At 36.5% G+C, this 14424-nt stretch overlaps 1 protein-coding gene across 4 annotated transcripts in view; it reads right to left on the reverse strand.

The window, feature by feature from the left end:
- Window positions 1-14424, reverse strand: part of SCEL (sciellin) — a 252536-nt gene that overhangs the window by 94854 nt on the left and 143258 nt on the right. The window contains exon 1 of one of the 4 annotated variants that reach the window (XM_037528891.2): window positions 742-916. The exons of the other annotated variants lie outside the window; for them this stretch is intronic. The gene's annotated coding sequence lies outside the window, so the exon portion shown is untranslated. Of the gene's footprint in view, window positions 1-741; window positions 917-14424 lie in introns of those variants that run through there. 4 annotated transcript variants of the gene reach the window in all.

The raw sequence follows: 14424 nt of genomic DNA on the forward strand, positions 1-14424 counted from the left end.
ACCAGGATATGAATAAAGGTTGAAAAGTACCCTCACAAATATTAATCAATTCTTAGGTTAGAAAGTAGGAAAAAACATAAAGTTAGCCAAATGGAGAAGAATCTTTGTGGGAAACCACTTCCTCTACCTGCTGTTTAACCCCACTCTGTTCTATTTCTTGGTACATTCTTGCAGGACCTGTAATTTTCCTATTAGGGGAAGATAGACTAAAGAGGGTACAGGCTTGGAATCTCTCATACCTCAGTGACTTACAATGTTTTGGCAGTCAAGAATAAACATATAAGACTTATTATCTGTAAAACAATAGCTGTTCACCATTTCACTGAAAGCATCATCTGAGAAAACAGGGAGGTTCTTTTAAAAAACGTTTTTATAGTCACTTGAGAAAATAGTCCAGCGGGTACTGGTCCCTTGACTTAAGGGATTTATTATCCTTCTGTGTGACAAGATTCACCAGCTGACAGCTGCCACACAGAAACTCAAATAGGCTTGCATCTCTGTGCTGCTACAAATGTGTAAAAATTGCCCAGAAGTAAGAAGCAAAACAATCTAAAGTCACAACAAGGAATAGGAGAGCTGTTGACTAGCAAGCAGACCAGCCTGTTGGAAGCTGTCCAGACTTAAATGGAAATAAAGACAAAGTTAAGACAGGAAGTTCTAATCTTAATCATTTGCAAAGAAAGCAGGGAATGTAATGCCAGAAAAGCAGATGTATTTATGATTGCAAATATCTTGACTTACCTCTCTTGAGCAGAAAACCAGGACTTTTTGTCCAGTCTACAGTGATTCCTCAGGTAGATCTGACTGAAACTAATGTGTAGCTGGAGTATACTGAGTGGAGTTTCCACCCTACCTGACTGATAATGAACAGTTCAGAGATTTCTTCCTCAGTGGCTGAGTCACGCAGGGAGGAGGTAGGTGGTGTGAAAGAGGGTGTCACCTTGTATAAATACCAATTCAATTAAAGTAGGCTCACTCATGGGCCTACTGTCTTTGTTTGGTGATTCTTCACATAATTTATGGCTGTGTTATGCCAAGTAAAATGTGTTCTTGTTATCACCTTTTTAATTGCAATCAACAACACAGACAGCTATATCATTGACAAGTTAGCTTAGTACCAAACTAATTTGGAGTCTCTTAAAAAAAAAAAAAAAAAACACAACAACAGAATAAAAAAACCCAAGGTAGGAGGAATCTCTATCTGTCCATAGTCATGTAGAGGGCTGGCAGAGAAACACACACACGCATACACGCACACACATACGAAAGTACTTGTTCAAAGGAATCAAGATCCTCCAGGAGAGAATAGTCCTTTAAAACCCTGAGATCAGGAAATATGAAAGGAATCTGTGACACATGAAGTATTTTGTAAAACTATCATTGAAAAACTTCACTCTGAAATACAAGAATTCTGATCCTTCTATTATATCACCATATATAAAAATGTGGAAATGGTGAAACTTGATAATTGAAACTTCTTTAATCTCTGAGGGTAGCAGTAGATGCCAGCTTCAGTGACACTTCTGGTGAGAATAAGCAATGCATGAGAGCCATGCTAAATGTGGAGGCCCTACACAGGTTCTGGAATGCACCTTCTGCCCTAGTCAGGGATGCTTAGCAAATGTGGAACACTGGGTCATTAGAATTTCCTGGTCATCTTTATTCATCTGTCACATCAACAATTAACTGTCCCAGTTTCAAGAAGATGCTGAGAACTACAGACCAGCTGAGTAAGGCCCACAGAAGTGACTAGAAGAAGTAGAAATGCTTAAATTTAGAAGGCACAGACAACTACAATATGTAGTCACTATGAACTGGACTCCAATTCCTTAATGTGCCCTAATTCTGAGCTATGGAATTTGAAAATGGAAAATGTCCTTTAAACATAACATATAAATTTGTTTGGCCCCTTTATGGAAGTTTATAAATGCAAAATATTTTATAAATGTTTTAAGTTTCTGGATGACAGTAAATGTTGATTGAACTGAAGGTAGGTATTAATACTATAATTGAGAAAGTTGGAAAACCAAGATATGACTGGACTTAACTAAAAAAATAAATTAGAAATAGTATTCACCATCATAAAGAAATTCTATTCAGTAGGAAAATTAAAAGTTACATTAGTCAAAAAGGGCTAATACAGTTTAAGAATCAGCTTGTAGAGACAAATGGTAACTAAATTACAAGATATTTAAATGTGTTTTTGTCCTTTACAAAATCTAGAACCAGAAAAATAAGCTTTTCCCTTGTAATAAAAATAAGGTTTTCCCTTGAATGTACCCAAAGTACAGTCAATGCTTTTGAGCTTCCAAGCAATTATTCCTGCATGTAATTGACAGTTTCTCCTATTTGACACCAAGAACCCAAAACACTAAGGCACACCAATGTCTTTTCATTCAGAATCAAATCTATGATTCAAAAAAAGGGCTAACTCTTGGGCAAAATTTAGGCCTCCTCACTGTTTTACAAACATTGAACAAAAAGACTCAAAAATTAAGGCTCAAAGTTTAAAGAGGTCAGCTCAAGAATGTGCACGGGTGTGGAGGTGGCCAAGTACTTTTGGCATTAGTTTCACTCAGGCCTTAACTGGGAAACCTTGAGCATGCTTAGAATAACTTGACTTCACCACACCTATTTCACTGTGAGTTTGGAGTTCTTAAGTCTCATTAGAAAGTAAGCTCCTACGCTGGGGTGTCAAATGATTTATCTCAGATGCCAATGTCAGTTGCTTGATGTTGGCTGCCTGGAGGAACATGTAACTTTGCACTTAAATGGGAGAGCACCAGGGCTGATCAGCAATGTCTGTCATAGACCTTGCCTAGGGGGAGCATGCTGACCCAATCTCTTCAAATAAAGCAGTCCTTTTTCTATGTGTTATACCCAATGAAATAATCAGACAAAATGAACACTTATTACTACAAGAAATAAATAAAACTAGCAAATTCTAATATAGCCCTTTCAATGCATTAGATATTACTCTAAGCACTTTTCACATACAAATATAGTAATTGTTATTAAGTGATTATCACCTCCTGCTATGGCCAGAATGTTTGCATCCCCCAAAATTCATATGTTGAAATCCTAACCTCCACAGATGTTAGTATCAAGAGGCGGGGCCAGTGGGAGATGCTTTTATCATGAAGGTGGAACCATACAAATGGGATGGGCTGCTAGCCCCTCCACACAGTGAGAAGGTGTGACTGTGAACCAGAAGAAGAGCTTTACCCCATCATGCTGGCACCTGAGCTCAGACTTCTAACCTCTGCAACAAGAGAATTAATTGTTGTAGTTTATAAGCTGTTCAATTTGTGTAATTTGTTAAAGCTGCCTAAAAGAACTAGAATACCTTCTCACTCTAGAGAAATTAAAAAACTGATGGTAAAAATGCAAAAAAAAAAATTGTAAAGGGGACAAATGAGCATCTCAAAGCACTCCATTACTTGAGGATTTTAGGAGTTTGAAAAATAGAGGGCTCCCCATTGTCCTTCTAGGTGAAGAAAATAAATGTTGTGTGCATGTTGAAACAAAAGAAATGTCATTAGAATGATAATTACAGAGCCAATTTCTCTTTTACTGGGAGTAGACAGGTGACAATTAATGAATTGCCTCCAGTGCTGTAAGAGCTGATCCGTTGCCTAATACACTTTTATGGCACCGATATGATGCAGACCATTGGAGAGCATAGCACAGCACCCACAAGAACTTGGGGCCCCTCTCTGGATAGGTCCACCCATCGTGATACAGGTCAACTGCTTAACCCTTGTGCCCATGTCTTTCTTGGTGCAATGAGACTGATGGGATCAATGTCTAACAGAAGGACAGATCACAACACAGCCAGGAGGTTGTTTCCACCACCCCCACCCCCCCAGAACTCTAAACGATTGCGCACTAAATAAACAACATTAGGAGAAACCAAGAGGATTCAGCCCTGAGTCCCTGAGGTTTTCTGACTCTTTAAACTTCCAGCTGGTAACAACCCAAACAAACTGAGATTAGGTGTGGTTAATGATGATTACAATGATGGTGATAAAAATAACAAAAACAACAACAAAAGAATACTTTAAGCGGGTGACAATCATGCCGTGCTGATTGTTTTAAGTGTATTATTTCACCTGATACCCAAAAGACCCTACCTGTGGGAACAGTTGTCCTATCTGTAATAGAGATGAGGAAGCAAAAGCCTAAGAACACAGAGCTAGGAATTAGATGTGTCCAGAATTCCAATGTGGAATTGGAGCCCATCTTATTGGGTATGAAATCCCACTATTTCTCCAAAATGCCAGAAAGGAGCATGGTCACTTTAAGAGGCTGTGATTGGACTACAGAGTGAACTAAATCTGTAATAGGCCCAAGTCCTGACTAGTAGTTGATAGAAAAGTGCAAAGACTTTTAAGCAGAAAATATATGATATATGCATGGATGTTTGTACTATATCGTTTGTACTGTATCACTTAGACCATAAAAAAAAAAAAAAAAATGTGCCACAGGCCACATATATTAAATCACAATGCCAGACCAGAAAATAGCCAGGTGGTGATTAATATTATAGAATCCTTTAATGAAAGAGCAGATCTAGCTCACCAATTTCTTCTCTTTTTTCCCTTTAATTAAACTGATTTTAGAGCATTTTAGGGGCACAGCTAGTTTGAGAATAAGATACAGAGATTTCTTTTTTTTTTTTTTTTTTTTTTTTTTTTTTTTTTTTAAATATTAAATTTTATTTTTATATTCCCCCATACAGTTGCAAACGCCCCATTCTGACCCCAATCCTTCCCCTCCCGCCCCCACCCCCCAAAAAGTGTCTCTGGTTCATAGTTTTTTGTTGATTTTGATTTTCACTTTCTTATATTCATTTTCCTGGTCCCTTATTTAAGTTTTCTAGATTCCTGCTATGAGTGAGACCATCCGGTATTTTTCTTTTTCTTTTTGGCTTATTTCGCTGAGCATGATCCCTTCCAGTGCCATCCATGTTGCTGCAAATTGCATGTGTTTATCTTTTTTGAATGCTGAGTAATATTCCATGGTATATATGTACCACATCTTCTTGATCCAGTCATCTATTTTTGGGCATTTGGGTTGTTTCCAAAGCTTAGCTATTGTAAACAGTGCTGCTATAAACATAGGAGTGCAGGTGCTCTTTGGAATTGATGTTTCTGTGTCCTTTGGGTAAATACCTAGGAGTGGAATTGCTGGATCATATGGAAGCTCTATGTTTAGTAGGTCCAGAAATCTCCACAGCTCTCCATAGTGGTTGGACCAGTTTGCACTCCCACCAACAGTGCACAAGAGTTCCTTTTTCTCCACATCCTCGCCAACATTTGTTGTTGCTAGTTTTTTTAATATGTGCCATTCTCACTGGTGTGAGATGGTATCTCATGGTAGTTTTGATTTGCATTTCCCTGATGACAAGTGATGTTGAACATTTTTCATATGTCTGTTGGCCATTTGCATTTCCTCTTCAGAGAAGTTTCTTTTTAGCTCTTCTGCCCATTTTTTGACTGGATTATTTTCTTTGTTGTTGCTGAGTCTCATCAGCTCTTTGCAGATTTTTGTGATCAGTCCTTTATCATTAGTGTTGGGTGCAAAAATGTTCTCCCAGTTGGTGGGGTTTCTCTTTGTTTTTGTTATTGTCTCTTTTGCTGTGCAGAAGCTCTTTAATTTGATGTAGTCCCAGCTGTTTATCTTTCTCTTCACTATCACTGCTTTGGGTGATGTGTCTGTAAAGATGTCTTTGATGTGCAAATCCCGTAGTGTTTCGCCTATATTTCCTTCTATGTATTTTATGGTTTCAGGTCTTATGTCTAGTTCTTTAATCCATTTTGAGTTGATTTTTGTGTATGGTGTGAGGTAGTGGTCAAGCTTCATTCTTTTGCATGTAGCGACCCAGTTTTCCCAGCACCATTTATTGAACAAACTTTCTTTGCTCCAATGCATAGTCTTCGCTCCTTTGTCAAAGATTAGTTGACCATAAATCTGTGGGTTTATTTCTGGATTTTCTATTCGATTCCATTGGTCTGTATGTCTGTTCTTGTTCCAATACCATGCAGTTTTGATGATTATGGCTTTGTAGTAGAGTTTGAAGTCTGGGAGTGTGATGCCTCCATTTCCTTCTTTTTTTTTTCAGTAGAGCTTTGGCTATTCGGGGTTTTTGGTGATTCCATATGAATTTCATCAATAATTGTTCTATTTCTTTGAAGAATGCCATTGAGATTTTGATTGGAATAGCATTGAATCTGTATATTGCTTTTGGTAGGATGGCCATTTTAATAATGTTTATTCTTCCAATCCATGAGCAGGGGATGTCTTTCCATTTCTTTGTGTCTTCTTCTATTTCTTTTAACAGTGTTTTATAGTTTTCTTTGTATAGGTCCTTTACCTCTTTTGTTAGATTTATTCCCAAATATTTGATTTTTTTTTGTTTCGATAATAAAAGGGGTGGTTTTTTTGATTTCTTTCTTCTTCAGATTTATTGTTTGTGTATAGGAAGGCTACTGACTTTTGCGTGTTGATTTTGTATCCTGCCACTTTACTGAATTGATTGATGAGTTGAATTAGTTTTTCTGTGGAGATTTTGGGGTTCTCTATGTATATTATCATATCATCTGCAAATAGTGATAGTTTGACTTCTTCTTTTCCTATTTGGATTCCTTGGATGTCTTTCTCTTGTCTTATTGCTCTGGCTAGGACTTCCAGTATTATATTGAAAAGCAGAGGTGAGAGTGGACATCCTTGTCTTGTTCCAGATCTTAATGGAATTGCTTTCAGCTTTTCACCATTGAGAATGATACTGGGGCTTCCCCGGTGGCGCAGCGTTGAGCACTGGGTTGCGGGGCTGCCCGCAGCCTCTGCAGCATCGGTTCGATCCCGGCTGCTCCCGGCCACCGGAGGAGGGTCCCACATGGTGCGCAGACCTCTCCTGCACCCGCTGCTCCCCTCAGCAGTGTACTTCGGTCCTTCTGCCTGCTCTGCTCCCCGCTCTGGCTCTGGTGAATCTCTCACCTCCCGCGCTTCTGACTGTGCCCAGTGCTTGTATAAATAAATAAAAAATAAATAAATATTTAAAAAAAAAAAAAAAAAAAAAAAAAAAAAAAAAAAAAAAAAAAGAGAATGATACTGGCTGTTGGCTTGTCATAAATGGCCTTTATGATGTTGAGGTATGTTCCTTGTATCCCAAGAATTTCAAGGGCTTTATCATGAATGGGTGTTGCACTTTGTCGAAAGCTTTCTCAGCATCTATTGATATTATCATATGGTTTTTATATTTCTTTTTGTTGATGTGTTGGATAACATTGATTGATTTTCGGATGTTAAACCATCCTTGTGCCCCTGGAATGAATCCAACTTGGTCGTGGTGAATTATCTTATGGATACATTGTTGGATTCTGATAGCTAAAATTTTATTGAGGATTTTTGCATCAGTGTTCATTAGGAGATTGGCCTATAGTTTTCCTTTTTTGTGTTTCCTTATTCGGTTTTGGTATTAGTGTAATATTGGCTTCATAGAACGTGTTTGGTATTGTCCCTTCCTTCTCAATTTTTTGGAAGAGTTTGTGAAGGATAGGCACTAATTCGTCTCTGAATGTTTGGTAGAATTCATTTGTAAATCCATCAGGTCCTGGGCTTTTGTTTTTGGGGAGGTTTTTAATTACCATTTCAATTTCGCTGCTTGTAATTGGTCTGTTTAGGTGTTCTATTTCTTCTTTATCTAGCGTTGGGTGATTGTAGAGTTGTAGGAATTTGTCCATCTCCTCTAGATTGTTGAACTTGTTTCCATATAACTGTTCATAGTAGTTACTGATTATTCTTTTGATTTCTGCTGTGTCCGTTGTGATTTCTCCTCTTTCATTTATGATTCTGTGTATTTGTGCTTTCTCCCTTTTTTCCTTTGTGAGCCTGGCTAGGGTTTGTCTATTTTATTTATTTTTTCAAAGAACCAGCTCTTGGTTTCATTGATCTTTTGGATTGTTTTTTTAGTTTCAATTTCATTTATTTCTGCTTTGGTTTTTATTATTTCTTTTCTTCTACTGGTTCTGGGGTTTTTTTGTTGTTCTTTTTCTAGATCTTTGAGCTTCGAGATTAGGTTGTTTCTTTGAGTTCTTTCTTGTTTTTTGATGTGAGCTTCTATTGCTATATATTTTCCTCTTATTACTGCTTTTGCTGCATCCCATACATTTAGGATATTGGTGTCCTCCTTGTCATTCAATTCAAAGAATTTTTTAATTTCTTCTTTGATCTCCTCGTTAGTCCAGTGGTCTTCCAGTAGTGTGGCTTTTAATCTCCATGAGGTAGGATAGTTCCTTGCCTTCTTTTTATGATTTATTTCTAGTTTGATGCCTTCGTGGTCAGAAAAGATGGTTGGTATGATTTCAATCTTGGTGTATCTGTTGATGTTTGTCTTGTGCCCCAGTATGTGATCGATCCTGGAGAATGATCCGTGTGCGCTTGAGAAAAATGTTGTACTCCGTTTTTTTTGGGTTTAGTGTTCTATAGATGTCTGTTAAGCCCAAATGCTCTAGGTCCTTATTTAGAGCTTTAGTTTCTTTACTTATTTTTTGTCTTGTTGATCTATCCATTGTTGATAGTGGTGTGTTGAAGTCTCCCACTACATATGTGTTTTCTCTGATGTCTGTTTTCAGAGAGGACAACAGTTGTCTGATATATTTTGGTGCTCTTTCGTTTGGTGAGTATATGTTAATGAGTGTTATTTCTTCTTGAAGTATTGTCCCCTTAATCATAATGTAGTGACCACTGGGGTCTCTTTTTATTTTTTTGAGTTTGAAGTCTGTTTTATCTGATATAAGTATAGCTGTTCCTGCTTTCTTTTTTGGCCCATTTGCTTGTAGGATTGTTTTCCATCCTTTGACTTTGAGCCTATTTTTATCTTTTGTAGCTAAATGTGTTTCCTGGAGACAGCAAAAGGTTGGGTTTTGTTTCTTAATCCAGGCTGCAACTCTGAAGATACAGAGATTTCTATGTAAGCATAGATTCCCCCATTATGAACATCCCCCACCAGAATGGTAATTTGTTACACTGATAAAACTACATTGACATATTATTATCACTCAAAGCCATAATTTACATTAGGACATCACTTCTGATGTTGTATAGTCTATGGATTTTGACAAATGTATAGTGACATATATCTGCTATTATAGTATCATACAGAATTATATTCCTACCTTATAAATCCTCTGTGCTCACCTAGCCATCCTCCTGTCTCTGCTAACTCCTGACAACCACTGACCTTTTTATTGTCTCCTTAGTTTTGCCTTTTCAACATGCATACAGTTTGAGTCATATCATATATAGCTTTTCATATTGACTTAATATGAATTTAAGATTCTTCTATCTTGATAGTTTATCTCTTTTTAGTGCTGAAAAATATTTCAAGGTTAAAAATGATGGACATGTCCATGAATAGTGGATTAATGAAATGCATTGACTGTGGAAAATCCATATGAAGGAATACAAGTAACTATTAAAAACACAGCGTAGAAAGATCTTTAGGACATAATGTTAAAGGAAAAAAACAAGTGTAATATGAACACAATGAATCAGAAGAGTGTAATATACAAACATTTGCATTAAAAATGGAAGAAATATCCATATCTAGCATGTGTCTATATATGTATAAATGTCTCTGGAAGAACCCAGATGAAATTAGTTACCTCCTAACTCAGTCTAACATTCCCTCCCTCCTTGACTCCCACTGTCCAGGTTTTGATCTGAAAGATCATCATCTGGAGGAAAAACAACACATATTTCTCAACTTATAAGAAGCCTGTATCTCATTAAACCCATCATAAATTGATTTATCTTAAGTCAAAAATGAGTTTAAGAAAGCTAATATACCAAAAACCATAGCTTAGCCTAGCCTACTTTAAATGTGCTCCAAACATTTTAGCCTAGAGTTTGGCAAAATCAATAGCTTGAAAGTTTATTGAATAATAAAGTATTGAGTATCTCATGTGTCTCTTTATGTCTTTCTGTCTCTGTAGACATCACCAGAGAGGATCATATTGCATGACTATCTCCAAAAAAGACAAAAACTCAAAATACCAAGTACAGTTTTTACTGAATGCATATCACTTTGTGCCATAAAAAAAATCAGAGAATAGTTAAGTTCACTCATCTTAAGTTGGGGACCACCTTTACTTCAATCACTTACCAACTGGCCTCTTTCCTGTTCAAATGTATCCCCAGCTGAGCCACTCTGGCTCTTTCAGGTATAAAGATCAGAGACGAGCTCTGGAAATCTAAGTCAATGGAAGTGCACTAAAGTGGCAGTGAACATGAAGAGAGTACCCAAAATGATACTAAGAAATCTATAGTTTATTATAAATAAAAAACTAAATATAGCAACCACAGTAAAGACAAACATCACAGCTAAGTGCCATCTCACAATAAAGGGTCAGGGAAGCTACCTGCAAGCTCCATTAATCCTCCCTCTAGAAGGACCTGTGTAGGATCCACTTTGATAATCACTAACTTGTGAATGAAACACCCAAATGAAGTCTCTGCTAGACTATCTTATGTCCTGCTGATGACCTAGTTGTATTCCTGTAATGTGACCAGGATGTCTGAGGTCTCGGCAGGTACAAGATATCAGACTCTGAACAAAACCATCCTGAAACTCTTAGGTCAAATGGTTGTAAGGTAACACTAATGTTTCAGGTCAGTGCTGTGCATATTCATTCTTATTTTTGTAGACCATCTCAGGCTAATCACAACCTGTGAGAATTAACCCACATCTCACAGTTGGTTTAGTGTAAAGATTCATGAGACGATAAGGAAAACGGAATATGGTATCGGTAACTTTTTTTTAGAAATTTGACAAATATTTCCTGATGGTTACTTTGCAAAAGCAACACTAGTTGTCCAGTGCAACTCTAGGCACCCAGCTACTCAGAATCTCCCTATCACTCCCCCAATATCTGATTCTCTTTTTGTTGCTTCTTTCCATCATGTTACTACTTTATCATAGTCTGCATTTCTCAGTTTAAACCCCTTGAGAGAGATCTACTTGTACTGGGAAGTCACCTGTGGCTAGACTTGTGGATAGAGTTCTTCACAGTCCACCTCCTGTGAAGACAATGGCACTGCATGGTCCAAAGCATAATTACTCTAGCCTTGCTTGGAAGTGGGCTACAGGCATAGCACACATCAAGCTACAACTTTCTCTTCACTAAAGACACATCATCCCTTAACGTGACTTTTCAAAAATATATGTAACTTCAAATCCATCATAATCCTCTCATGTCCCATAAAATACAAACACCTTATCTCTATATAGGACTGTGTTGTCCAATATAGCAGCCAGGAGTCATGGGTGGCTATTTAAATTTAAATAAATTAAAATCAAATGTATTTTAAATGTCAGTTCTTAAGTTACACCAGATGCATATCTGAAATATTGGATTGGGCAGCTGTAACATGAACAAAGCTGGTCTAGATGTTTATTTTAAGGCACTTCCAACTATTCCAGGCTCATCTCCAACCACTTCCCCTAAGCATCCTAAACTATAACTACAACAAAATACTCATTGTTGCATAAATACACTGTACAAATTAAGTTTTTCTAATTACATTTTTTCACTTATGTATTTTATTATTTTTAAACAATATTTGCTTCCCTCCACCCCTTCAGATTGAGTTCCCATATAATTTCCTTCCCCATGGCACCCACGCACCATCACCACAGTCCCCTGTGCTCCTCCCTCCCTCCCTCTGATCCCTCTCCTGCCTCCTCCCCTGCAGTATGTCTCTGATTTATAATTGTCTGTTTTTGCTTTGTTGTGTTTTGTACTGTTATTATTTTTTTTACACTGATGTCTTATTTGGTTCCCCTATATTTCTTTTATAAGTGAAACCATCTGATATTTTTCTTTTTCCTTCTGGTTTATTTCACTGAGCATACTGCCTTCTAGCTCCATCCACATTGCTGCAAATGGCATGAGTTTATCTTTTTGACTGCTGAATAGTATTCCATTGTGTATGTATACCTCATTTTCTTGATCCAGTCATCTATTTTTGGCCATTTGGGTTGTTTCCAGGTTTTACCTATTGTAAATAGTGCTGCAATAAACATAGGTTTAGAGGTGTTCTTTTGAATCAATGCTTTTGTGTCCTTTAGGTTGATTCCTAGTAGTGGAATTGCTGGGTCATATGGTAGCTCTTTTTTTAAGTCGTCTGAGGAACCTCCAGACAGCTTTCCATAGTGGTACAAGTTAGGTCTTTAATATTTGTCTCAAATGAAAATGAAGACACAAGCTACCAGAACCAGTGGGACACAGAAAAAGTAGTACTAAGGTGGAAATATATAGTAATACATCAAGAAACAAGAAAGATCTCAAATAAATAATCTAACCATACACTTTAAAGAATGAGGAAATGAAGAACAAACGAAATCAAAAGCCAACATTAGGAAGGAAAGAAATAATAAAAATCAGAGTGAAAAAAAAAATCAGAGCGGAAATAGACAAAATATAGAAATCAAAAAGACAGTATATAAAAGGTTGATTCTTTGAAAAAAAGTAGACAAACCTCTAGCTTTGTTCATTACATAGGCATTGATTGCTATATATGTCCTTTGTAGGACTACACAATTTACTGTTTTGTGGTTCTGGAGTTCAGAAATCCAAGTCAGTCTATTGAGCCAAAGTCAATGTGTTGGCTGTGTTGGTTTCTTTTGGAAATTCAGAGAGAAGAATCCACTTGTTTCTTTTTCAGATTCCCTAGGCCTCTTGCATCCTATGGTTCATGACTCCTTCATTGCATCATTCCAGCCTCTTATTCTATCACGTGTCCTACTTCTGGCTCTGATACTCCTGTCTCCCTCTCTTAGGAAAACTGTGATTATATTGGGCCCACCCAGATAATCCAGGATAATATCTCCATCTCAAGATCTTTAACTTAATCACATCTACAAAATTCCTTTTGCCAAGCATGGTAATATAGTCACAGGTTCCAGGGACCAGGATGTGGACATTTTAGAAGATCACTCAGTCTACCACACCTACATATGCTTACAATTTCTCAATGTTCTGATAACTTCATTTATTTTTACAATTTAAAAAACTAAACATTTCATTAATAAATGAAAGTTCAAAATACATGTAATTATTTGATTTACTAAATAAATAGAAAAGAACATATACTCTTAAAAACTGAACATCTTTAGGATTGCATGTAAAATTTCACATTTAGAAATTTTACAAACAAATGCTAGAACACAAGTTTTATAGACAGTTATTCTTGATGTTCCATTCACGTGTGATATAAACAATATTAACAGTCATTTATTTCAAATGATCACTCGATGCTTGAGTATTGGTTGCAATGTTCACATGAAAACTGATTATTGACCTCTGTCCATGGAAAAAGAACAAAAAGCAGGGTTGATTCTGTGTTGCCAGGTGAATCTTGGGGAAATATACCTAAGCTGTATATATTACCATACAAACACATATACATAATTCCATATACATAACACACACATATATAACTCCATGTATTCATACCTACACATGTGTAATACATACACTATATTTATATATCATATATATTTATACAATTATTTCTCACATATATTAGATTTATACATTTACACACACACACACCACACATCAATAGCACTCCCTGTTTTTTTCTTCCCTATCAGAATGTAAACATCTTGAGGGCAGGAATCCAAGTTTATCTACACTTGAATCCTTAGCATCTACACTGGGCCTGACCTAGCCAGTTGCCAGTGATTATTTCTTAATTGAACACACTTGCATTATCACATGACACATGGGAAATGAAATAGAATCCACTGACAAAAAAATGAAACCACCAGACACATTTCTCCTTTTTGGTCTTCTTAGTATAACAGTCTTTGAAAGACTAGACTAGAGAAATGTGGTTAAAACAGTGCTCCTCAATGATTTTTATGTATCTGTTATTATTTTCCTTTACTTCTTATACATTCCAATTGACAGAATCTCTCAAACCACCTGGACTTCCCAAGAAACCTAGAGATAATTGAGAATTCTATAGGTATTTTACATTTTTATTTCAAGCACTTGAAACTCTACAAATTCTGATATATTTTTAATTTTTTTCTGCTGTTATTTTGCTTTTTATTTCCATTATCTTTAAACATTAAGTTCTCTCAGCAAGAAAAAATTACATATACTTATATATTTAGATATCCTCCATAAAAACAAATCTTATCTTTTACCAATTCTAACACAAATATCTAAAGAAAAAGGAAGAAAGTAAGGAAATTTTAAACTAACAAACCATTGAAATTACCAAAGCAGGTTAAAGAATAATCTAAAGACTTCATTAAATTGATGAGTCTGGTGGGAGGAGGGGGGGAGGGGGCAGCAAAATTATTTTATACTTTAAGGACACAATACTGACCTATAATTCCAAAGCCAT

Source organism: Talpa occidentalis, unplaced genomic scaffold (genome assembly GCF_014898055.3).
Source record: "Talpa occidentalis isolate TD23 unplaced genomic scaffold, MPIMG_talOcc4v2.1 talOcc4.5, whole genome shotgun sequence".
NCBI lineage: Eukaryota > Metazoa > Chordata > Mammalia > Eulipotyphla > Talpidae > Talpa > Talpa occidentalis.